We start from the raw sequence: 25,174 nt of genomic DNA on the forward strand, positions 1-25,174 counted from the left end.
TGTTCTTTTGAGCAAGAAGATCTGTGAATTCTTAGCAGCATGGACAAAAAGATAGAAAAGATAGATCAATGCCTTAGAATTCAGCCTCTTCGAGGGGGAAACCTCCTTTACATTACACAAATGAACAATTCTTCGATGATTCAAATGACAAAACCTCCTTTCTATAAATAAGAGTCTAAGGGGTCACAATATAACCAAGCTAACCTAACCATAATAATATAAAGGCACAAAAATAACAATAGAGGGATTCTATGGGGCACAGTAATAACAATATGGGGAGAATAGGGGCACAACAATATTAATAATGGATACAACTACAATAGTAATGGGGGAATCACTAGTATTATAGGGACCCAACATGCCCCTCTCCTTCAAAAATGTGTTGTCCTCAATGCTTGAGTAGTTTTGGATGCTTCTATATAAAATTCTCATCCTCCCATGTGGAATCTTCAGTGGATAAGTTCTTCCACTTGATGAGATACTCTGAAATTGATCGATTTCGTAGCTGTTGAGTTCTTGTTTCTATAACTACTTCTGGTTCCAATATAATTTTTCCTTCCTCGTCAAGTTCTGGCAATATTGTTTGAACTAGGAGCTTGTCACCTATAACCCTCTTTAAACATGAAACATGGAAAACTGGGTGTACTCGAGAAGCTGTAGGAAGATCCAATTTGTATGCCATAGTACCAATCTTTTGCCTTGTATTGACCATAATACTTTGGTGATACTTTATTATCCTTCTTAGCTTGCTTGAGGGACATTTGTTTATATGGTTGTAGCCGTAGGAATACCCAGTCACCTACATCAAAACTTCTTTCACTGCGATGTTGATCTGCCTGTTGTTTCATTCTATTATGCGCCAACACAAGGTTATCCTTTACGAGTTGGAGAACTTGTTGTTGATGCTAGATGTGATGTTCCACTGCTTGAACCTTAGAATTTTCTCTTAAATATGATGTGATGGATGGTGGCTGATATCCATAAAGTTCCATAAATGGGGTCATTTTTGCTACAGTATGGAAGGAAGTGTTATACCACCATTCAGCCACAGGCAACCATTTGACCCATTGTGTCTGTTTATCAGATACAAAGCAACGAAGATGTCCTTCCAAACATTTGTTTACTATCTCAGTTTTGCCATCAGATTGAGGATGATAAGATGAGCTATGAGCTAACTGATACCAAGACAAGAAAATAATTCTGTCCAAAAATTTCCAGTGAAAATGGGATCTTTGTCACTTACAATAATCTTTGGGTTTCCATGTAGCTTTTGAATTGTTTCCATAAATGCATTAGCAACTGTACTGGCTTTAAATGGATGTGATAATGCACAAAAATGTGCATACTTGGTAAGTTTGTCAACTACCACCATGATGACACTCTTTCCTTCAGAATTGGGTAAACCTGTGATAAAATCCATTGAAATCTCCTCCCAACTCTGGCTTGGAATGGATAAAGGTTGTAATAGACCCGGAGTCTTAATTGTTTCAACTTTATTTTGTTGGCAAACCAAACATTCCACCACAAACTTTTGAATATCCGATTTAAGGCCAACCCAAAAAAATTACTTCTTAACCCTATGGTATGTTTTTAAAATTCTGAGTGCCCTCCTAAGGGAGAAGTGTGCAATTCCATAAGAATCTTTTGTTTGAGTTGGGAATTCTTACAGAGGTATAAGTGATCTTTGTACCATAACGAATCATTTTTCCAGCTAAATGTATCAAATGTATAGGAATCTTGTTGTAACTTTCAAATAAGTGCCCCCACTTCTTCATCGTTCTTCCATTCCTCCCTTGCTTTATTTATCCAATCTGGTTGGATAATAGAAATGGCACACAACAATGCTTCTACATCCTCATCCTTTCTTGGGAGTGCATCTGCCACAACATTTTGCTTCCCTTTTTTGTAGATGATTTCAAAGTCATAACCCAACATCCTTGTGACCCATTTTTGTTGCTCTTTAGAGGATAATCTTTGTTCTAAAAAGTATTTAAGGCTATCATGATCCATTTTACCTTGAAGTGTCTTCCCATTAGGTAGGGTCGCCATTTCTTAAGTGCATGTAGTATTGCCAACATCTCCTTCTCATAAATAGCTTTGTGTAAATACTTTCCCTTGATTGGACGACTTTCGAAAGCAAAGGGTCTTTCATCTTGCATTAAAACATCACCAATTCCATTTCCTGAAGCATCACATTCCATAATAAAGGTTTTTGTGAAGTCCGGTGTAGCTAAGACCGGTGCTTGGCACATTGCCTCTTTAAGATGTTCAAAGGCCTTTGCTGCTTCTGGAGTCCATGAAAATGCATCTTTCTTCAATAATGTTGTTAGAGGTGTTGCTATTCTCCCATAATTCTTAACAAACTTGTGATAATACCCTGTCAACCTGAGAAATCCTTGTAGATGCTTTATGGATGTGGGGATTTTCCATTCCTTAATGGCTTTAATTTTGCTAGGGTCTACCTTAACACCTTCATGAGATACAATATGACCCAGATATTCCACCTCTTGTACTCCAAAGAAACATTTGGAGCTTTTTGCATATAATTGTTTCTCCTCCAATAGTTGTATCACCCTGTCAACATGTTCAACATGATCCTTCCAAGACTTGCTGTAGATTAGTATATCATCAAAAAATACTAACACAAATTTTCTAAGGAAGGGTTTGAAAATGGAATTCATCAAACCTTGAAATGTAGAAGGTGCATTGGTAAGGCCAAAAGGCATGACCAAAAATTCATAATGACCCTCGTGAGTTCTAAATGTTGTTTTCAGAATGTCTTCAATCTTCATTTTGATTTGATGATATCCTGAACGAAGATCCAACTTGGTGAAGTAAATTGATCCATGCAATTCATCCAATAATTCATCAATGACAGGAATGGGAAATTTATCTTTAATAGTGATCTTGTTAAGCTCCCTGTAATCTGGACACATGCGCTATGATCCATCCTTCTTGTGCACCAATACTACTGGAGCAGAGAAATAACTTTGACTAGGTTGAATTATACCAGCCTCTAGCATTTCTGCAACCATACATTCAATTTCACTCTTTTGGGCATAAGGATATATGTATGACCTCATGTTTGGAGGAACACTTCCTGGAATCAAATGAATAGCATGATCTTGATGACGAATAGGTGGGAGACCTTTAGGAGTCTCAAATGCCTTGGAATGATTGTCCAAGACTTTTTGGAGATCTAGAGAAATAGGTGGTTTCGATGTGGAAACATCTAGCAAACATAATTGTGCAATTACACCTCGTTGTTCCTTTTTTAGAAGCTTTGTCATACCGTTAGAGATGATTATCTTTCCCAGTTTCCCTGCAATACCCATTAATTCAACTTCCTTTCCATCCATAAAAAATTTCATGAAAAGTTCTTGAAAATTAAAAGCTATTGTGCCCAAGGATTGTAGCCATTGGACTCCTAGTACAACATCGGCACCACTCATTGGAATGGAAAGCATTGGGCTATTCAACACATATTCTCCCATGTATAGCTTGATATTATGGCACTTTCCAGAGCAATTTATGGTTCCTCCACTTGCAACCATTAATTGACACTCTGGTGCTAGATATAGGAAGCAATTCAATTCTTTTGCTATCTTACAATGAATAGAATTGTGGGTACTTCCTGAATCAATCAACACTATTACCTTTTTCTTCTTGATATGTCCTTCTATCTTGATAGTTTGAGTAGTGGTAATTCTATCCAATGCATTACAATATATGGTCGGATTCATTTCTTATTTATCTAGGGTTTGTTTCTGGAGTATATCCTCTTCTTTTGACATTTCTTGTTTCTTTTCTTCCTCCTCTTCACATTCTATGTAGAATAATTTCTTCTCGGCACACTTATGACCTTTAGTGTATTTGCTATCACAACTATAACAAAGCCCTTTTTCTCTTTTTTCTTCCAATTGTTGTGGTGTCAAACTTATAGGTTGTGGAAGGCTAGAGGCAACAACACTTCCATCTTTATAGTTGTGAGTGGTAGGCTTCCTGGTTGCCATAATTTTGCTTTCAATTTTTCTTGCTAACCTGAATGCCTTCTCCAATGAATCAGGTTCCCAAAGGCGAACGTCATGTTGGATATTATCCTTTAAAGTCCTTATGAACATATCAATCCTATGCTCCTCTAGAATATCTTTTACCCTTATGTTCAATTTTTGGAAGTCCTCAATGTGCTCCATCATTGAACCCTTTTGTTTAAGACTTAGCAATTGGCTAAAAAAGGTGTTGCTTTTTGTATCCTCATATTGTGCTGTCAATTCTTCCGTAAAAATTGCCCAAGTGACAATTTGTTTACGAGAGCAAAGCCATCAATACCATACAAACTGATTTGGTTCCAAATATAAAGTTTCAATACGTACCTTTTGTGTGCTTTTCACATTATGGAGATCGAAAAATTGCTCCATCTGTAGTATCTATGTTGTGGGATCCTTGCCATCAAACTTCCTCATATTGAGTTTTGGAATATGGTGGGTCTTCAATCCAACATTAGAGTCTATGAAATCATGATTAACATTTCTTTTGTTCTCATTATGAGTTTCCTTTACTACCCTTTCACCATTAGTGACCATTTCTTGTAGCAATTTATTCAAATTTATCTTCAATTCTTCCATATTATCATCCATGCCATTCATCTTAGCTTCCATCTTAGCGTCCATGCCATTCATATTAGCTTCCATCTTAGCATCCATTCCATTCATCTTAGCTTCCACGTCATTCATCTTGGATTCATTTACCTTTAGTGAGAGTGAAATTTGTTGTACTTGGTCTTGTAATTTTGATATATCATGTTGCATTTCTTCCTCTTCTTCACAAGTCATGCTAGAGCTTTCAGGTTGCTTACTAGGTGTTTCAATTTTCTTTCTTCGGGGCATTAATTAATGCTAATAATTCTTCACTATTCCCTTTGAATTCCTTCAAACTAATTTTTCAAACCAATATTATGCAAAATTAAAAAAATTACACACCTTTTTTCACTTTGTAGGAGCTTGATATTGAATCTGATGTATCTCTGTAATTTCGGATCATCCAGTTTTGAAATTGAGACCTGCAGTAACCCTCTGCATTCTCTTTCCAATGCCACAAGTATGATCAAATTTAGATTCTCCAAGAAATAGTTATGCACAATCTCCCAAGATGACCTGGTTATATACCTTTTAAGAAGAGCGAAATTGTATGAAGTGCCATGTGTAATTATTTTGACCTTTGGGTCTAAATAATATACGGAGGAAACTAAATTCCGTCCTCTTTCTGTAACTTCTTACGAAATTGCAATCTGATGCTCAAAACAAAAGTTATGACGATTTTCCCAAGGTCACCTATTTGTAATGTAATTCAGGAGTCTGCAAAAAGACCAACTTTACTAGATCATATCTCCGCAATTATTACGCGAAAAGCTCTAAAATTCGGACCTGAGGTTCAGCGCGATTTCATCTCAAATGGTTTTTTTTTTGTTTTTCACTTTTGAAACGTCGCACAAAAAAGTTATAGCAAAAATGCCACGATGACCTATTTGGAGCGGCGAAACCCTAGAATCCAAACCTCTGATACCAAATGTTATGAAACTAACTCACAAAAAGATAGATCAACGCCTTAGAAATCAACCTCTTTGAGGGGGAAACCTCCTTTACATTAAACAAATGAACAATTCTTCGATGATTCAAATGACAAAACCTCTTTTCTATATATAGGAGTCTAAGGGGTCACAATATAACCAAGCCGACCTAACAATAAAAATATAAAGGCACAAAAATAACAATAGAGGGATTATATGGGGCACAGTAATAACAATATGGGGACAATAGGGGCACAACAATATTAATAAGGGATACAACTACAATAGTAATTGGGGAATCACTAGTATTATAGGGACCCAACATATTATGTTTTGTGTGACAAAGTGACCCTTTTGGGGGGTGAATTACAAGATCGACAACCAACCTTTCGATATGAAGATCGTTGGGCAGCGGTGGGGTTGAACTCGAGGCAACGTCTTGAGCATTAGCGACTAGAGCTCCATAAGTTTTGGCTCACATTTGAAGATCGATCATTTCAAAAGTGTAAATGGTGGATGGTACTTCACCAGCTGAAATATGATATGAACCAAAGTTGCTCCCTTACGGGGGTTGAGGCGGGTTCGCAATAAGATGTTGTTGCTGCTAAGTAGGGAAAGGGTTGTTTAGGACCACGGGGGTCTGACCAGTGTTATTTTGAGCAAGAATATTTGTGAATTCTTAGAGGCACGGAAAACGATGTGTCATATGGTCTTCCACATAGAGTTTGCAAGGGAACTTGGAAGATTTTTTTGTTCTGCTGTTAGGTGGCGCAATAACTTTCTGCTTTGGGTTGGATTGCATGGGATTGTTAAGAATGAGGCTTCACATTTTTGTCATATTGGGCTTTGACCCAACGCTTATGGGCTTTGAGTGCCAATGCGGCATCTCGACGGGTCTCGTCTAGTTGATTGAGATATAGCAAGCACTCTTCTTTGAAAGTTGTGTCAGGCAAGAGTTCAACAACGAGTTTTAGTGAAGCAATCTGGCACTTGATAGGTAGTATCGCTTCCAGACCATAAGCGAGTTGGAATGGTGTAAAAACTGTAGCGATTTTGACTGAGTTTCAATATGCCCACAACGTAGGATATAGCATATGGTGCCAGTGGGTTTTATGGTTACTTACCAATCAACAGATCATGGTTTTTAGGACGCCATTAATGGTTTCGGTTTAGCCATTAGCTTGGGGGTAGTAGGAGGAAGACTATTCCTGTTGAAAATTGAGCAATGATGTTAAGTCAGACATCATGTGATTATGAAAGTGAGAATCATGGTCTGTAACAATCGTGTGGGATACATCGGAATGATAGATTATCTGATTGAACAGGAAGAACGTTGCAGTTTCTCCATCAGCCCAGAAAGTGGGAATGACTTCGGCCCATTTCGTAAGGTAGTCCACAGCGAAAATAATGTAGTTGTGTCCATTAGAGGAAGTGGGGTTTCATGTGACGAAGTCAATACCCCATTTGGCAAAGCGGCCGATAGAGATAACCAGGTGTAGGGGTGTCACAGGTGCATGCATTTTCTGCTATAGGGATTAATGCATGGGTGGTTGTGGTGGAAATACCCTCAAGGATCTTCTTGAGATCCTTGGAAGACATATTAGATTAGCTGTAGTTGGCACAAAGAGACATGTACATATCCATATCAATGAAATGATAATCAAAGCAGGAGGGAAGAGTTTTACCTCGGATCTTGGTGCAGTGTTGCTGGAGAACCCAATGTAGCGGAGTGGAAGACCTCTCAGCTAGCTCCTAGATCAATACCTGCACATAGACAAGATGAGAAGTAATACTACAACATATAACCTTGATAATCAAAACAAGAATACATAAGGATATCTAACTACACATATCTAAGCTACTCATAACCAATGGTATTGCATAAACATGTAAATGAATCATAACATCAACACCATGGAGTAGACAACACAACTGCAGGTCTATATTAATGATAGGAAAGAGTGATTACAACCATTAGTTGCATCAAGCTTCCCTTACTCCTCCAGCTCCTTTCTCTCTCTCTCTCTCTCTCTTGTTAACCTCTTGGTGAACCAATGTCTCATGCAAAGCTTCGAGAGTAAGTAGGCAATCCTTTCAATTCTTTCAACCTCTATCACAATGCCCCAAGCCTCAAATACATAGAATTAGAGGCTAATCCGTGCCAACTCTTTCATGAGTTCCCTTTGGAAAAATTTGGGATGTTTCCATGCTTTATTGATCTTTCCATTTTCATTAGACTCTGTTAGGAATAACAATATCTTCAAACAGGTTGAATCTGGATGTCTCCTACTTTTCAGGCAGACATATGAGTAAATAGTGGGATATTATTCAGTCAACCTACTCCTTTGACCTCAGGAGACTCACCAAAGCTGACTAACACTTCCCCTAAGGCAACACAGAGAGTTACCCTAAAGAATAACGCCCCTGGTTCATGGATGAGGAGCGTTATAAAGCTTCTTGCTAATTCATGGGGAGTGTTACCCTAGAAAATAGTACTGTGAACTTGGTCAATCTTTCATTTAAACTGACTTTCTCCTCTGAGCTGATGAGGGGGTCATATTCCTGTATAACAACACATGATACTCTCGATCAAATTTCTCAAAAACTTTTGGTTGCTCGATGTACACATCCTCCTTAATAACCCCATTGAGAAATGTTGTTTTTACATCCATCTGGTGGGTCTTCCACCCCATCTGTGTGACTAGAGAAAGAATTGATCTAATAGATGAGTAGCTTGTTAGGGGAGAAAATGTCTCCTCAAAGTCAATTTCCTCAACTTGAGAGTACCCCCTGGCAACAAATTTGGCTTTATACTTCTCTATGATTCCGTATGATCCATGCTTAACCTTGAATATCCATCTCGAACCCATAACTGATTTCTTGCTAGTTATGGGACCACTTCCAAAACACTATTCTTTAGAAGGATTTGTATTCCTCCACAATTGCATCGACCCATACAGGTTTCTATACTGCTTCCTCAAAATAGGATGGCTTAGTCTTTACAAGCTCAGTCATTAGATCCATGTAGCCAGTGTACCTCTCAGGTGACCTTTTCTACCTACGCAAATTTGAAGGAGCTCCCACATTCTCCCTCACTTCCTGCATAAGTCTATGAGTTTACCTATTTATTTTTCTTCCTTATTTGGATGGTTTTACTTGAGTGGATGTCTCCACTCTGTTCTCCTCAATTTGTGGCTACTCCACAACTTCCTGAGGCTCCTCCTTTGGAGCTAAAATTTCCTCTTATGATGGGATCTGAAGCTCCCTCTCAAGAGAGAACCACATCACTTTCTCCTCATCAAAATTTACATCCCTTCTCACAACTGTCATTCTGAGGGATGAAAAGTACACATGTTAGTTGTGTGGAGTTTCTTTGTAACTCACAAATTACCCCAGTTCTATTGTCGGCTCAAGCTTCTTCCTTGATTCTTTGGAGACATGGTAATAAACAGACGCTCCAAAAATCCTGAAGTGAAACGCATCCAAATTTCTCCCCGATAAATCCTCCTCCAGTGTAATGATGCTAGGAATCCTATGAAGACTCCAGTTCTGAAAATAGACTGCTATGTTCCATGCCTCAACCCACAAATGTAGAGGTAGGCCTTGGTCATGCAACATAGCCCTCACTACTCCCACAATGCTATGGTTCTTTCTCTCAACCACCCCATTATGCTATGGGTTGTGGGGTGTTGTTAACTCTCTTCAAATGCCTACTTTCACATAATTTCTTTTGAATTCATTCAATACATACTCATCTCCATTATCACTCCTGAGAGCCTTGACCTTCTTGCCAGTTTCTTTCTTAACCAGTGCCTTGAATTCTACGAACTTGGAGAATATCTCATCTTCTTCTGCATGAAGAAGATCCAACACTTCCTTGAGAAGTCATCAATAAAGATAACAAAATATTTGTGTTTGGAAGTGGAGGCTATTAAGAAAGGTCTACATACATCAAAGTGGATCCTTTCTAGGACTGCATGTGCTTTGTTGTCCCGATCATGGAATATGGATTTTATGTACTTCCCCAAGGTACATACTTTGCATACATCTTGCTACTCACGTGCTCCTTTAAGGAGGCCATTGGTTATTTTCTACATAATATTCAAGGCGCCATGAAGAAAATGGCCAAGGCTTCTATGCCAAATTTCACCGACATCGCAACCCTGCAATTTCTCTGTCTTAGTGCTTAATGCAACACATTCTTCCACATCTAGCTTATACATGTTCTTAACAGGAGCCCTGATTTGCTTCACCTGTCCTGTGGCTATGTGTCATGAATTATTTTCCTTTACTGAAGATCACATCATAACCATGGTCTTCCAAAACTACAACATAGATGAATTTTTTCTTTAGGCCTAGAACAAACACGATATCCTTGAGATTGAGAGGGGAGCCCAACTCCCTCTGAAAGGTGTCTATACCAATCCCAGTCATGTTGTACCTTCTTTCATCCCCCATCTCAATGTGCATATGCAAATATTTCTCCTCTAGGTCACTAAAAAAGTCTCTACACCCTCTCATGTGGAACATTGCACCTGAGTGCAAGTACCACATGCTCCCCATTACTGTGCTGGACATGCATGCGATAAGGGTAAAGGCATGCTCAAACTGATTCCAAGGCTTCAACTACTCCTCCTCATGAGGTATCCTTTCTTTCCTTTTTGTGTGGACACTCATGGCATAGTGCCCGAATTCATGATAATGGAAGCATTTAATTTTGGACAAATATTTCTTCTTGCCCCTTGGTTGGATTTTGGTTTGATTTGAGATTTCTTCCCTTTTTATTTCTTTCCCTTTCCAACCAATGCAAAGTTTTCTTCATCCTCACCCTTGGATGAAGTCCCATCTATGGTATTATTCCTTATTTCCTCTTGTACCAAATCAGACCATAAGCGTCCCCAATTCAATAGTTTCTCCCTCTTGTTCACCAAATCTTGGTAGCTATGCTAGGTCTTGGGAAGGCCTAGAAGGGCTAGGCTTACCAACTCATCTTCTGAAACATTTACACCAACCCCACAAAGTTCATCACGACATTCTGTGAATTTCTCAGATACTGTGGAATAGTGTCATTATTTTTGCATCTTGATATTTTGAAGTTTATCCTTGAGCACTGGCTTCCTGTGGTCACTACTATTCTCAAATAATTATGTCAATGATTTCCACATTGCGAACAAAGTTTCTTTCCTGTGGATATTTGGGTAAATGTGATCCTATACTCTCTTCAATATTATTCTCCTCACCTTGGCTACATCTTTCTTCCATTGAGCAAGGTTTTGGGCATCAGATTCCACTAGTTTTGCAACATCTGTCTTGATGTATTCTAGAAATCCATTTTCATCCAATACTGCCTCAATTAGATGAAAGGAGAGTTGCATTTCAAGGCATACTCTAGCCTCGGTCCATTCAAGGCCATATTATCAACTCTGATATCCCACTGCACTAAAATTCAATTTCGATTCTCCATAGAAACAACTTTGAAATTCCTGCTCTAATGTGAATCCTGCTTTGATACCATGTACAAATTATGGTGTAGATTTGCAACTACTTATGAGGTTTCAATTAAATCACAAGACAAAAAGCTAGTCTACTGCTTTGGGGAAGTTAATTCATGATTTAGAAAATTGCAATACTTGCTTGCATTAATCTAATGAATAGAGATGTATTACAATTTCTTTACTCAACTAAGCATGTCCTGCAAGTGAATAACCTATCTCTCTTTTCACTGAAAATCTCTAACCCAAACTTAGTCAATTTTTGCCTCTGCTTGAGTCCCTATTTCCTTGCACCATTCATTGATAAATTAGGCCCCTATTATTTAGGAATTTCTCCAAAATGGATTGCAGAATTCCAAAGGTTGATCATTGGACTGCATGCAACACCTATAAACTCAAGACTAGTCAACAACTGATGTTAGACTGCCTTGGAATCTCCACCACAACTGGGGAACTTAAATTCTCTCCATGCACTAGCTATTTTGGGTGGATTGATAAGTTAATTGGATAATTACTGAGTTTGACTGAAATCCCACTACACAACTGACCTTCCACTAGTTCCTCCAACACTTGGAACTAGTTTAACTAAAAAAAACTTGAGATAATTGACCTTGATTGCTAAAAATTAGCAATCAAACATGCTTAACTAAACTCTAACTCCTCTAATCTAATTTACTGAGTAAACTGGGTGACACAAGCCATGTCTGCTGATGTGGAAATTCATTTTTTCTCAATTTAATCAAGGAAAAATCAAATTGATGATGTATTGTTACATTTTTCAACACTCCCTCTCAACAAGAAAGGGATTATCAACCACCCCTATCCTGCACCTGTGGAACTCGAACTTCGCTCTTGACAAAGCCTTTGTCAAAATGTTTGCGTCTTGTTCCTCTGTTGGAATGTATTGTAGCAACATTATCTGCCTCTGCACATAGTCCCGTAAATTGTCATACCAGATATCTATATGCTTGGATCAATTGTGAAATACATGATTCTTAGAGAGCTTAATGAAGCTCTTATTATAACAATAGATCACAGTTGGATCCATAATTTGAATAAATATTCCAACAAGTATCTTTCTCATCAAGATCGCCTATCATACTGCTTGACTTGTAGCCATGTACTCGTCTTTTTCTGAGTTGAGCGCCACAAATATTTGCTTCATGCTGTACCATGAAACAACTACGGACCCAACACTAAAAATTCCACATGATGTAATATTTTGGTCTAATGGACTCCCCACCTTATCTGCATCTATGCAGCCATGCAAATTCACTCCGTCTATCCGTTTGTACCGTAGTCTATTTGTTGAAATTACATTGGTGTAAGAATAATTATTTAATGAATTTCAATTATAAAATATATTTAGGTACAGGAAAAAATGAGAATTTGAATTTATGTACCTAAAAATTTCCTTTCTTGAAGAATTCTGCTCATTGTCCAAAAAAAATATTCAGATTCATGCTGATTTGTATTATTGTAGCCTTTGAATTGCTAATCCATGTCCTCACAAAAATTAGATCTGCCATATGTTTGATTGATTTGCAAATTATTGCTAGGATGCTCTAAAGTTTAAGATTGATAATTATTAGCAAAAGAAGATTTTGAATTAATTGCAGTAGTTTGTATATTGCTGACATTCTCTCATTGATTACTTTGTTGTTGATTTAATTGTTGCGTATTGTTGCTATTGTATTCTACATCTTGTTGATTTTCCATTTCTTCAAATATATCAACATTATTTAAATTTAGAACAGGTTTGAAATCAACATCATTTATTTGAGCAACAACAACTTCTGGTTGAGATTGATGATTAACAATATTTGCAATTTTAATTTGTGGAGGATTGGCATTTTCCTTTTGAACAATTGACTTTTCAACAATAGTACATATACTTTCTGGTTATTGATAAGAAATGCAAGGAAGAGATAATAAATGTTTGAACCATCCTATTAGTTGAAATTGGGGAGGAACGTCTTTGGAATGAAATTGCATACAAACTAATTTGAATTTAATTAGGAAATTGTCCAATGAGTCACCTTCTATCCTATGCAATTCTTCCAATTGATCACACACCTTTTCGTAGTCATATTCATGAAAAGCGTGTAGGAAAATCTTCGAAAATTCATCCCAACTATGAACATAGGCAGCTAGCAAGGATCGACACCAGTCTTTAGCTTGACCTGTCAGTGTAGGAGTGAATTTCCTACAAATAACACCTTCATCAATATCGAAATTATAACACTTTATAGTAAACTGAAGGGGATGATCAAAAGAAGATGTATTGCCATCGAATTTGTCCTTAGACAAAGTCTCAACTACATTTATTGGAGTGGAAATTAGTGGAAGCTCGATAAAGAAACCCAAGGAGATATTTTAAGTGGAGCTACAGTAACAAGATAAAATATTAAAACACAAAATATTCAAAGAAAGAATTTCCTGTGGCCCTCCGTCTAGCGCCAAAAATGTTGATGCTAAAAAATGACCTCATCAACATGTGAGAGAGACCACTTGGTCACAACCCCAACTAGGCTCTTATCTGTTTGATGTAGTGGTTCCGACTGGTTAATTTGGGTCAAGTTACCCCCCCTCTCTCTATCGGCTTATAATATATATGTTATTTACCAATAGAAATAGAGAAATCAGATCTTCCCTCTTGCTGTGCACATGCAAGCAAACTGATCCTTAAGTTGACTTTATGGCTTAGCCAAGCCGCAACTAAGGTATGCCCCTTCGTAAGGGGACTTCTAAAATGTATAATTGAATCTAAAATGAAAGCAAAAGGAAAGAAATTCTAAGCCTATCTCGATAAGGGAGATACAGATCTAACACAACTTAGAGCAGAATAACAAAATTTATGGGGATTTTAACATGCCTCATTTATGAAAAATATATGGCTAATTAAATAGTTCTACGAGTTGATATTGTGATTACAAAACATATTCTGTTGAGAAATGTAATACAAATTAATGATTAACTATTAAAACGAGGAAAAAGTTCTCATTATTTCAATATTTATTACAAACAAGAATGCACAATGTGAGAAATCTTTACACAGATCTGTCATAAATGGAATTTGCATAAAAATATTTAAATTACAAACTAATGAAACTTGGTCTCTTGCTCTGTTCCTTAGACTGATCTTCAACAATATTTCACAGATCATAAACTCTGCCACTAAAAGAAAGATCTGCAATAGTGCAAGCTCTGCCCCCAATACAAAGTCTAAATTTGAAAAAGAAAATCCCCATTAACCCATATCTAAGTTTTCCTCTTACTTCTATAGTTGAAAATATCTTACAAAATTTCTTCAGAATCCCCTAGATGCAGAGAATAAGAACATCCTTCCTCATGCTCAAGACTACTTAATTACAAAAATGATAGCTAAAAATGGAGCACTGTTGAAGTTGTTGCTGCCAATCCTCCATCTTCTTTCTTGTTGGTCCCTTCACATTTGTCCCAATCTATTGTTCTTAGTCTCATTCAATAGATCTCCTGCTAGAAACCAATAAAAACTAAAATAAAAATAAATTAAATTGCATGTTAAAATCAAAATTAGAAAATCCGGGAAAAACCAACTCTCCAATAAAAATCTAATTAAATAAATAAAATAAAAATAAATCTGAGCTTCTCATTGATCCCTGTAAATATCTTGTTGGTCAAAGAGGACATAATTGAATGGATCTGCAACAACAAAAGCTTTGGGAAAATGAAAATGCAAAAACAAAGCTCAAAACATTAATTTTGATTATAAATTTAGAGCTTAATTTTTTGCTATTTTTTAGGTACAATGAATGACGAAATTTGGTCATGAAACCACCTTATAAATATTCTCCATAATTTTATCTTTCTAATGAGCCATCCCGGTCCTCCTCATTTGACTGAGTAAAACTCCATGAGGCTCCAAAGTTGAAGAGTCAAAACTGCTAAAATTTTGGAATATGCATGCCTCGACCAAAATTAGGCATTTTTAATTAAAAATCCTAATTTTAATTAACTGTACAATTAAAATTAAATAATTCTTAATTAGTTACAATTATTAAATTAATTAAAATTATAAAATAGATTATGATTACACATTATTAAATCAATTTATAATTACAAATTAATTTAAAATAAAAGTGAAAAAAAATCAAATTAAAATTATAATATATTTAAAAAAACATAGTGGGTTTTTGGCTCATGATATGAGCGATGGGTGAAAATTTAAGTGGGAGGAATGAGGAGCAGTTACCTTGGGTAGATATAAGGAGATAATGATGGAGGCATAAAGGGATAAGTAAGGGAGTCATAAGGTGGATCTCTGTCTCGAATATGAGAGATCTTGTAGGTATGTATAAAAAAGTTACGAGATAGAGAAAGTCTGAGGCGAGGCGAGGCGGGACCCCTCTCATAAAGTATAACTATTATTTATAATTCTTGACTAGAAATATTAGAGTCATTTTTAATATGGAGTCTCGAGATTTTTGGGTTCTTAGAAATTAATAATTAAATTAAATTCCGAGATCCGAGAATTTTAAATATAATTAACTGTTAGATAATCTCGGTTGCGTTGGTTTTGTGTGAAAGTTAGAAGTAAAATAATAATTAATAATTAATTATATATATATATATATATATATATATATATATATATTTATTTAATTATAATTAATATATAATTAACTGTTAGATAATCTCGGTTGCGTTGGTTTTGTGTGAAAGTTAGAAGTAAAATAATAATTAATAATAAAAAATCAATATTTATATTTTAAAATTAATTAATTTATAAAGATTAAAGTAATATATATTTTGTATATTTTTTAGTAGGCAGCGAAAATTAATGAATTTTGGATAAATGTCGTTTATAAATCGCGAGTCTAAATGAGATGAAATAAGAACCGATAGAAAGCTAGCAAGAAATCGAACACAATGAAGCAATCATAATGGAAATTTGAAGAAAACAAAAATGTCGCAAAATTAACCAAAATGGCAATATAACCAGAATTTATGTAAATGGTCCCCATTATTATTATAAAGATAATAAATTAAAATGGGGGTCGGGGGGCGGCCGGTGGTTTGCGATTTTACCACAACAATGACAACACACGGTGAAGAACCAATTATCTATGGTTAAATGATGAGTTAAACTTTGTGCAAAGGTTAAAATGATGAATTCTATTAAATTGTCAAATAGTGAAACATTTCCCATGGGTCCCACATCGGTGAATCAAGAAATATAAGTTCAAAAAGATAAGTACTCGAAGAAAAATGAGTCTAAAACCATGGGTCTGAATTTTGGGAAATATTTAATATTTAAGATAACCTGATATGTGTGATGGAACAAGGTACAAATAGGGAGCTTTTTGATAAAACATATATCCATTGATATGAATGGTCTTTGACATTGGCTTCGTTGTCAACGAGTATGTTCAGTACCACGACGAAGTTGTCTTTTAATGCCATACAAGCATGGCCCTGCTGCTAGCGAGCTTTCATATCCCCAACGAGTTTGCTCATATTTCCCATGCTTCCCCTTTTAATCACCCTTTTGATAAACACATTTGCGAGCTATGTTCATGATGTACCTGAGTAAAAGAGGCGGGATGGTAAAAGAGACTTATGCAAATGGATATAATACTTCCATAAAGTTGACTCCATATATTTCCCCGTAACTATTCATTCAGAGGATTTTGTATGAAGTGGAGAGATGAGAGGGATCCATTGAGATAAACTCAAGGTCAGTTCTTTCCTTGAAAAGATGAGCTATATCACTTAGACAGGATGTCTATTCCTCCATGGAAAATATTTAAGGCAAGTGGGCTTTAGAATTTCATAAATATTTCCCCTGAAGGGAAATGAAACCCATTGAAGTAGACATAGTACAAATTTCCCATGTATGCCAACCAATGTTGCCTAAGAAAAAGTCATTTTGCATAAATCTTAGTAATATCAGTAAAATCAATCCATAAACAACCAAAAAAAAGGAAAAAAAAAATCCAAACTAAAGCAGAAGAATAAATCAACAAACTTCAAAAATCTCAGATAAAGAAAGGAAAAATGAAAGAAAAGCCAAAATTAAAAAGAAAACCCCAACAAGACTAACTATAAAATGTCTCAACAAAAGAGAAAAATAAGAAAACCATGAGTGTTCGTCTTATGTTGAGATTTTAGTAAATTCTATCTTGCAGAGCTATAAACAATTAAGCTCTTAAACCACTAACTGAATAACAATCATGAGGTGAAATGAAGCCAAATGAGAAGTTTCTACCCTTTGCAATTTTTCTGGATTCAAAGCTTGAATGAGAACATCTTAACTTTTTTTCTAATAAACAATGCTTGTGAAATAAACTAAAAGTTTAGGGACTCCCAAATTTAGCTGGTTTGATGAACATTGTAATTGTTGCTCCAAAACTTGAAAGCAAGCAAAATAGGAAGTATGAGTGCCAAGTCTGACCTGGTAGGGGTGTGAAACAATTCTTGGAGACCTTTTCTTGTAGATCTTCTTTAATTTTAACAGTTAAAATGCAAGAAGCAAATATGAACAAGAAAGAGTCCAACATTCCATTTCAGCTGCATAAAGGAGAAAATGAAAAAATGATTATTGACTCATCTCATTCATTTATAAAACAAAAGAAAGAGAAACATTAATACAGAGCCCAAAAATGAAAAGTATTTCTGATGAGAAAGAACATACTCCCCTAACATGTTTATGGTCTGGAAAGGGTTGACTTCTCTCTTTATTCTTCTACCTGTATTATTAAAGAAGAAACAAATAGAAAGAAAACTAACTACACTAGTTCTATTCATATCATAATCTAAAGAGAAGACTGAAATTAGGTGAAATAATATTTCCAGTGTAACCATTCTCTCAGTTTTATTTCTGCACATATAAAAATATTAAAAATTAGAAACATAAATAAAATTGCAGCTGGATTATCAAAATAAAAATTTAACCTACTATGTACATCTAACAAGTTCAGCAAAATAAATTTATTTACAAAATTATTACCTTGAAATTCTTCCAAAACTCTGCCTACAAGTTCATGAAAATCAAGATGTATTTCTATTAATACTTGGAAGAAATTCATTCACAGGAGAAGGAAATGATAGGTCATAATTGAATGAAAAACTTTTAAACATTGCAACCCATTGAAAATTGCTGGGATTTTGTATAGAAGAAAGGTCACAAAAAAAATCTTCGTGAAAAATCAAACTCCCAGATATTTTCCAAATGAATTATCAAGATGTGGATGTTAACTAAATAACGAGTACAAAATATTTCTAGAAAAAATACATGACTGACCAAACTATGATGATGCACTCTCAAACGCTGGAGTTTGTGAAAAACTCTTCATGAATTGGTCAAACATGAATATCAAATAAAAATTTAAAATAAGAAGTTGTTGATATCTAATTGATTTTCATATAAGCTCATTAATGCACTTGACGAGCGTTGAGAGTTTGAAAGCTTAAAGTGTCACCATAATATGTTTAAAAATTCAAAAATGGAATTTGAAAGAAAAACAAGCTCAAACTGAAGAAAATGAGAAAATGGATGATTATAATATATATCAATATTACAAAAAATGGTACAACATAGCTGGGATTTGCTTACAAAAATTTTCTTCCCACAAGTGGCAACAGAGAAAATGAAATCAAAATTATTGTTAGCATCAGCTCATGGAAATGAAAACATTTCAAGCTCATGATTAGAAAATGAAACTCCATCATTGTAAGAATCATAAATAGGAGTGGATTCCTGAAAACTAAAATCATTAAAATGTATGGGGGCTTGAAAATGAGAAAATATTGGAACGATTTTTGTGATGGTGTTTTCTTCATCTTCAAAAATAGATTGACTTAAAGAATTGGAATTATGGAAATTTGACAAAACATTTTCCGAAGAATGAAGAGACTCAATATTCTCAACTTTCAAATTGTCATCAAAATTGATTTCATTAGTATTCCTTTCCTCTAAATAAGGTAAATCAGAACCAAATAGAAAATAAGATGCATGAAGATAATTTTCAAGACTTATGAGGGTATGAATTAAATTTTCTCCATCCAAACTAGAATTACTTAGCAATTAATTATTAATGAAAATTTATCTAGTTTCTAAAATTACATTGGTGTCAGAATAATTATTTAATGAATTGCAATTATCAAAAAGATCTGGGTAGAGGGAAAAATGAGAATTTGAATTTATGTACCTAAAAATTTCCCTGCTTGAAGAATTTTTCTCATTGTCGAAAATAGATATTTCAGATTCATGCTAATTTGTATTATTGTAGACTTTGAATTGCTAATCCATGTCCTCACAAAATTCAGATCTGCCATAGGTTTGATTGATCTGCAAATTATTGCTAGGATGCTCTAAAGTTTAAGATTGACAATTATCAGCAAAAGAAGATTTTGAATTAATTGCAGTAGTTTGTATATTGCTGACATTCTCTGGTTGATTAGTTTGTTGTTAATTTAATTGTTGCCGATTGCTGCTAGTGTATTCTACATCTTGTTGATTTTTCATTTCTTTAGATATATCAATATTCTTTAAATTCAGAACAGATCTGAAATCAACATTATTTATTTGAGGAGCAACAACGTCTGGTTGAGATTGATGATTAACAATATTTGCAATTTTAATTTATGGAGGATTGACATTTTCCTTTTGAACAATTGACTTTTCTACAGTAGTGCATATACTTTCTGGTTCTTGATAAGAAATGCAAGGTAGGGATAATAAATGTTTGAACCATCTTATTAATTGAAATTGGGGAGGAAAGTTTTTGGAATGAAATTGCATACAAATTAATTTGAATTTAATTAGGAAATCGTCCAATGAGTCACCTTCTATCCTATGCAATTCTTCCAATTGATCAAACACCTTTTCAGAGTCATATTCATGAAAAGAATGAAGGAAAATATTTGAAAGTTCATCCCAACTATGAACAAAGGCAATTAGAAAGGATCAACACAAGTTTTTAGCTTGACCTATCAGTGTAAGAGTGAAGTTCCTGCAAATAACACCTTCATCAATATCGAAATTATTTCAATTTATAATAAACTGAAGGATATGATCAAAAGAAAAAGTATTACCATTGAATTTTTCCTTAGACAAAGTCTCAACTACCTTTATTGGAGTGGAAATTGGTGGAAGCCTGATAAAGCAACTCCAAGGAGATATTTTAAGTGGAGCCATAGTAACAAGATAAAATGTTAAAGCACAGAATATTCAAAGAAAGAATTTATCATGGCCCTCCTTCTAGTGCAAAAAATACCGATGCTAAAAAATGACGTCATCAACATGTGAGAGAGATCGCCGGTCATAGCCCCAACTAAGCTATTTTTTGTTTGATGTAGTGGTTATGACTGGTTCAATTGGGTCCAGTTACTGCCCAACCACCCCCGCTCGTCTCTCTGCTGGCTTATAATATATCTATTATTTACCAATAGAAATAGAGAAATCAGATCTACCCTCTTGTTGTGCACATGCAAGCAAGCAGATCCTTACGCTGACTTTATGGCTTAGCGAAGCCACAACTAAGGTCTGCCCCTTCATAAGGGGACTTCTAAAATGCATAATTAAATCTAAAATGAAAGCAAAAGGAAAGAAATTCTAAGCCTATCCCGATTAGGGAGATATAGATCTAACCCAACTGAGAGCAGAATAAATAAATTATTGGGGATTTTAACATGCCTCGTTTATGATAAATATCTGGCTAATGAAATAGTTCTACTAGTTGATATTGTGATTATGAAACATATTTTGTGTATAGATGTAATAAAAATTAATGATTAACTATTAAAACCAGGAAAAAGTGTTTATAATTTCAATAGTTATTACATCAATATTAGATGACATACTTCTGAGTAAATAGTTACTTATAAATACGATTTAAACACTTGAGCAGATGAGACAATTTACAACAGAGCTATGAAGATAGTGAATTATATAACTAATCCAATAGATATTCATCCTCGCATCAAACAAGAATGCATAATATGAGAAATCTTTACATAGATATGTCATAAATGGAATTTTCATAAACGTATTTAAATTACAAACTAATGAAACTTGGTCTCTTTCTCTGTTCCTTAGACTGATCTCCAACAATATTTCACAGATCATAAACTATGCCACTAAAAGAAAGAGCTGCAATAGTGCAAGCTCTGCCCCCAATACGAAGTCTAGATTTGAAAAAGAAAATCCCCATTAACCCATATCTGATTTTTCCTCTTACTTCTACAGCTGAAAATACCTTACACAAGTTCTTTAGAATCCCCTAGATGCAGAGAAGAAGAACCTCCTTCCTCATTCTCAAGACTACTTAATTAATTACAAAAATGAAAACTAAAAATGGAGAACTGTTGAAGCTGTTGCTGCCAATCCTCCATCTTCTTTCTTGTTGATACCTTCTCATTGCTCCCAATCTGCTGTTTTTAATCTCATTCAATAGATCTTGTGCTTGAAACCAATCAAAACAAAAACAAAAATAAATTAAATTGCATATTAAAATGAGAATTAGAAAATTTGGGGAAAACCAACTCTCCAATCAAAATCCAATTAAATAAATAAAAAAAAATAAAACTGAGCTTCTCATTGATCCTTGTAAATATCTTGTTGGTCAAAGAGGACATAATTGAATGGATCTGTAACAACAAAATCTTTGAGCAAATGAGAATGCAATAACAAAGCTCAGAAAATTAATTTTGATTACAAATTCATAGCTTAATTTTTTACTAATTTGTAGGCATATTTAGTGACAAAATTTGGTCATGAAACCACCTTATAAATATCCTCCATAATTTTATCTTTCTAACGAGCCATCCTGGGCCTCATTTGGCCAAATAAAATTCTACTTATGAACCTCCAAAATTAAAATGTCAGAACTGCTAAAATATTAGAAATTACATGTTTAAGTAAAAATTACACATTTTTAATCAAATATCATAATTTTAATTAAATGTACAAATAAAAGTAAATAATTATTAATTAGTTATAATTATTAAATTAATTATATATAAATTAATTAAAATTAAAAATAGATTATTATTACCAATTATTAAATCAATTTTCTATATAGATTACAAATTAATTTAAAATCATTTTTTAAAAGAATTAAATTAAATTAATATAAAAAAAATTATAATATATTTTAATAAACGTAGTGAGTTTTTGGCTCATGATATGACGTATGGTGAAAATTGAAGTCGGAGGCATACAGAGGAGTTACAAGGGGGAGATATAAGGAGATAATGTGGGAGGCATAAGGGATAAGTAAGGGGAGTCATAAGGTGGATCTCGGTCACGAATATAAGAGATGTGGAAGGTGAGGTGAAGCGGGAGAGGAGGTGAGGTGAGAGGAGGTGAGGTGAGGTGGGATCTTTGTAATTTTTAATTAAATGTATAAATAAAATTTAATAATTATTAATTAGTTTTGATTATTAAATTAATTATATATAAATATTAAAATTAATTAGAGTTTGAGTGTGTGGACATTTACAGCTGAGTGCGTAGGGTAGAGTTGAATTTGTAAGCGAAGAAGAGATTAATAAAGAAAGGTTTTGTTACCAATTCTGTGTATCTGTTCTGAGTTATTACATGTTTGATATCATTTGCAATTATACTGTTTATTTAATGCGCGCACTTGTATGAATGGTGAATATTGTTAAGTATAATTGAAAGCATACAAATAAGCTAAGTTAATCAACTAATATCAGGTTACTATCAAGGACTTGGATAATAACACTGTTCGGCCCCTAAGTAGGGTTGTGCAAAGGCAGTATCGCAGGCTGCAAGGTACAGGAAAGTGCGCGTAGCAATAAGCGCAACCGTGGACCACTTGAAAACCATCAGACATCTCCAGGATGTAGAAACCTGGTTCTAGCACCCTCCCATACTATTTCGTGTGAGACCTCAGTTCACACTTGACGAACTGTTGCTGAAAGGGCCAGTAGTACGGGGATTTGTTTGGCTAAATCATTTTCGAACCTGGGTCAGGCCCCAACAAGCCAACAAATGGTTCCGTTGTCAGGACCGGGATCTGCATAAGGGATGTCTGATGCCGTGTCATTGGAATTCAACGAAGAAATAAATTGAAGGGTGGTTGGACAAAAAGATTCATGAGTTCACAGTGTAGGAAAACAGGAATCCGTGAGTATCAAAGGAACAGTGGTTAGAGCGCTACTTATATACGGAAATCCACGAAATTTTCTTTGTATCCTTCCCCTCTGAGTTGTATGAGTGGATTGCGAAGCTAATAGACAGTCAAGGAAGGTGTAGGCTCGACAACCGATTGTGTGAACTCTAGAATTAGTGAGTAGACTAAAAGCATCGAAGATATGATTGCGCGCGGTGTGGACCATTGGCTTGATCGAATTATAGGAGGATTTATCACCGAATTTGCGGTAGACACGACAATCAGCTACATCGAGGTGGAATGACGCTTCCTCAAAGGACCGCAAGGTAAATACATCAAATCTTTGAACACTTGGATGAAAATGCTATTGTGTGAAAAGTGGGGTATGCGACTAAATTGATGTTTGGGGCTACGTAAAGTGGGAGGATCTATAGAAACGAGGGTAGTGCAGAGATAGAAAATAGCCCCTTGATTTTGCCTCGGTGGGAAAGTGAGGAAGAGCTCATGAAAGTTTCCCGTTAGCGTCATATTAGCCTCGCGGATCATACTCTTCAGCCGCTGATCTATATTCCATGGAGTCTCGCCTAGAAGCATCGTGATCTCTTTAAATCCAATGATTGATTGTGTCTCTGATTTTGACCGGCTAAATTCTCTATTCAGCGCATTCTGGATCTCCGCTATTCCTGCATTTCAGTGATCGTTAGAATGCTTGATATACCATGTCAGTGCGCGATCCTGGAGTGCGCTCACCAATGTGGCCTTCTTAATGTTGTCATCCGTGACTCCTTGTGCTTCCCACTCTGCTCTTACCACGAACCAAAACTGGTCTGGATCCTCATTCCTTACTCCTTTGAATATGGGTAGCTTGATTGTGCTCACCATGCTGAACTGCGGGTTTGGTGGAGGTGGAGTGGTTGAAGGTGGAGGTGAAGTAGGTGAAGTGGGTGATGGCGTAAGTGGGAGTTATAACTGCGGAATGCGCTGTCTTATCAAATTGACTGCACTTCTTGGGGAAACCCGAGCGCACTCTTCCTCGCTCGCTTGCGGAGGTGAAATTAAAGGACTGTTCCTTAACCCTTCGATCCCTTTGTAGATCTTTTTGCTCTGTGTCGTTCCAATCATTAATGTATTCACATAACCCACTTCTCACATAACAACATCTTAATACAGGTATTCAGGGATTTGATGTACCTACCTTGCGGTCCCTTGAGAAAACGTCGATCTGCTTCGCTATAGCTCAAGGTTGTGTCTATCATGAACTCAGTGATAAACCCCACTATTATCCGGTCGAGCCAATGGTCCACGACCCGCATGATCTTATCTTCTGATGCCTCTATTCCGCACACTAATTCCAGAGTCCACACTATCGGTTGATCAAGCTTGTACCTTACCTGGTTGTCAGCTAACCTCGCGATCCAATCATACATCTATGAAGAGAAGGACATGAAGAAGATCTCGTGGATTTCCATATATACGTAGCGATCTAGCCACCTCTTCACAGATATCTGCGGAGTTCTGTTTTCCTGTGTTACGAACTCATGAAGATTTTGATCCAACCAATCTTCAATTTCCTTCTTCGTAGGGTTCCAGTGTTTTGACATTAGACATCCCTTTGGCAGATCTCGTTCCCAGCAACGGAACCATTTGTTGGCTTATTGGGGCCTGACCCAGGTTTAGAAGTGTTTTAGCCAAACAAATCCTGAAACTATCGGCCCTTTCAGCAATAGTGCACGGAGTGCGGACTGAGGTCTCACTCGAGGTAGTAAGGGAGGGTGCTGGAACCAGGTTTTTGCACCCTAGGGATGTCTTGATGAGGTCTGGGAAGTTCACAACCCAATCCTGCACGCTTGCGCTGCCTCGCGCAATTGTCTGACCTTCGCGTAGTTTTGGTACAAAACGCAACGAGGGGCTATCTAGATCCTCTACCCTTAATGTGTTATTATTATAGATCTGACTTAATTTTGTGGGCCCAGTAGTCTTAACAATCATTCACA

This window comes from Pinus tabuliformis, chromosome X (genome assembly GCF_031772625.1).
Source record: "Pinus tabuliformis cultivar Carrire ecotype Pingquan chromosome X, CPIR1, whole genome shotgun sequence".
In the NCBI taxonomy this organism is placed as follows: Eukaryota; Viridiplantae; Streptophyta; class Pinopsida; order Pinales; family Pinaceae; genus Pinus; species Pinus tabuliformis.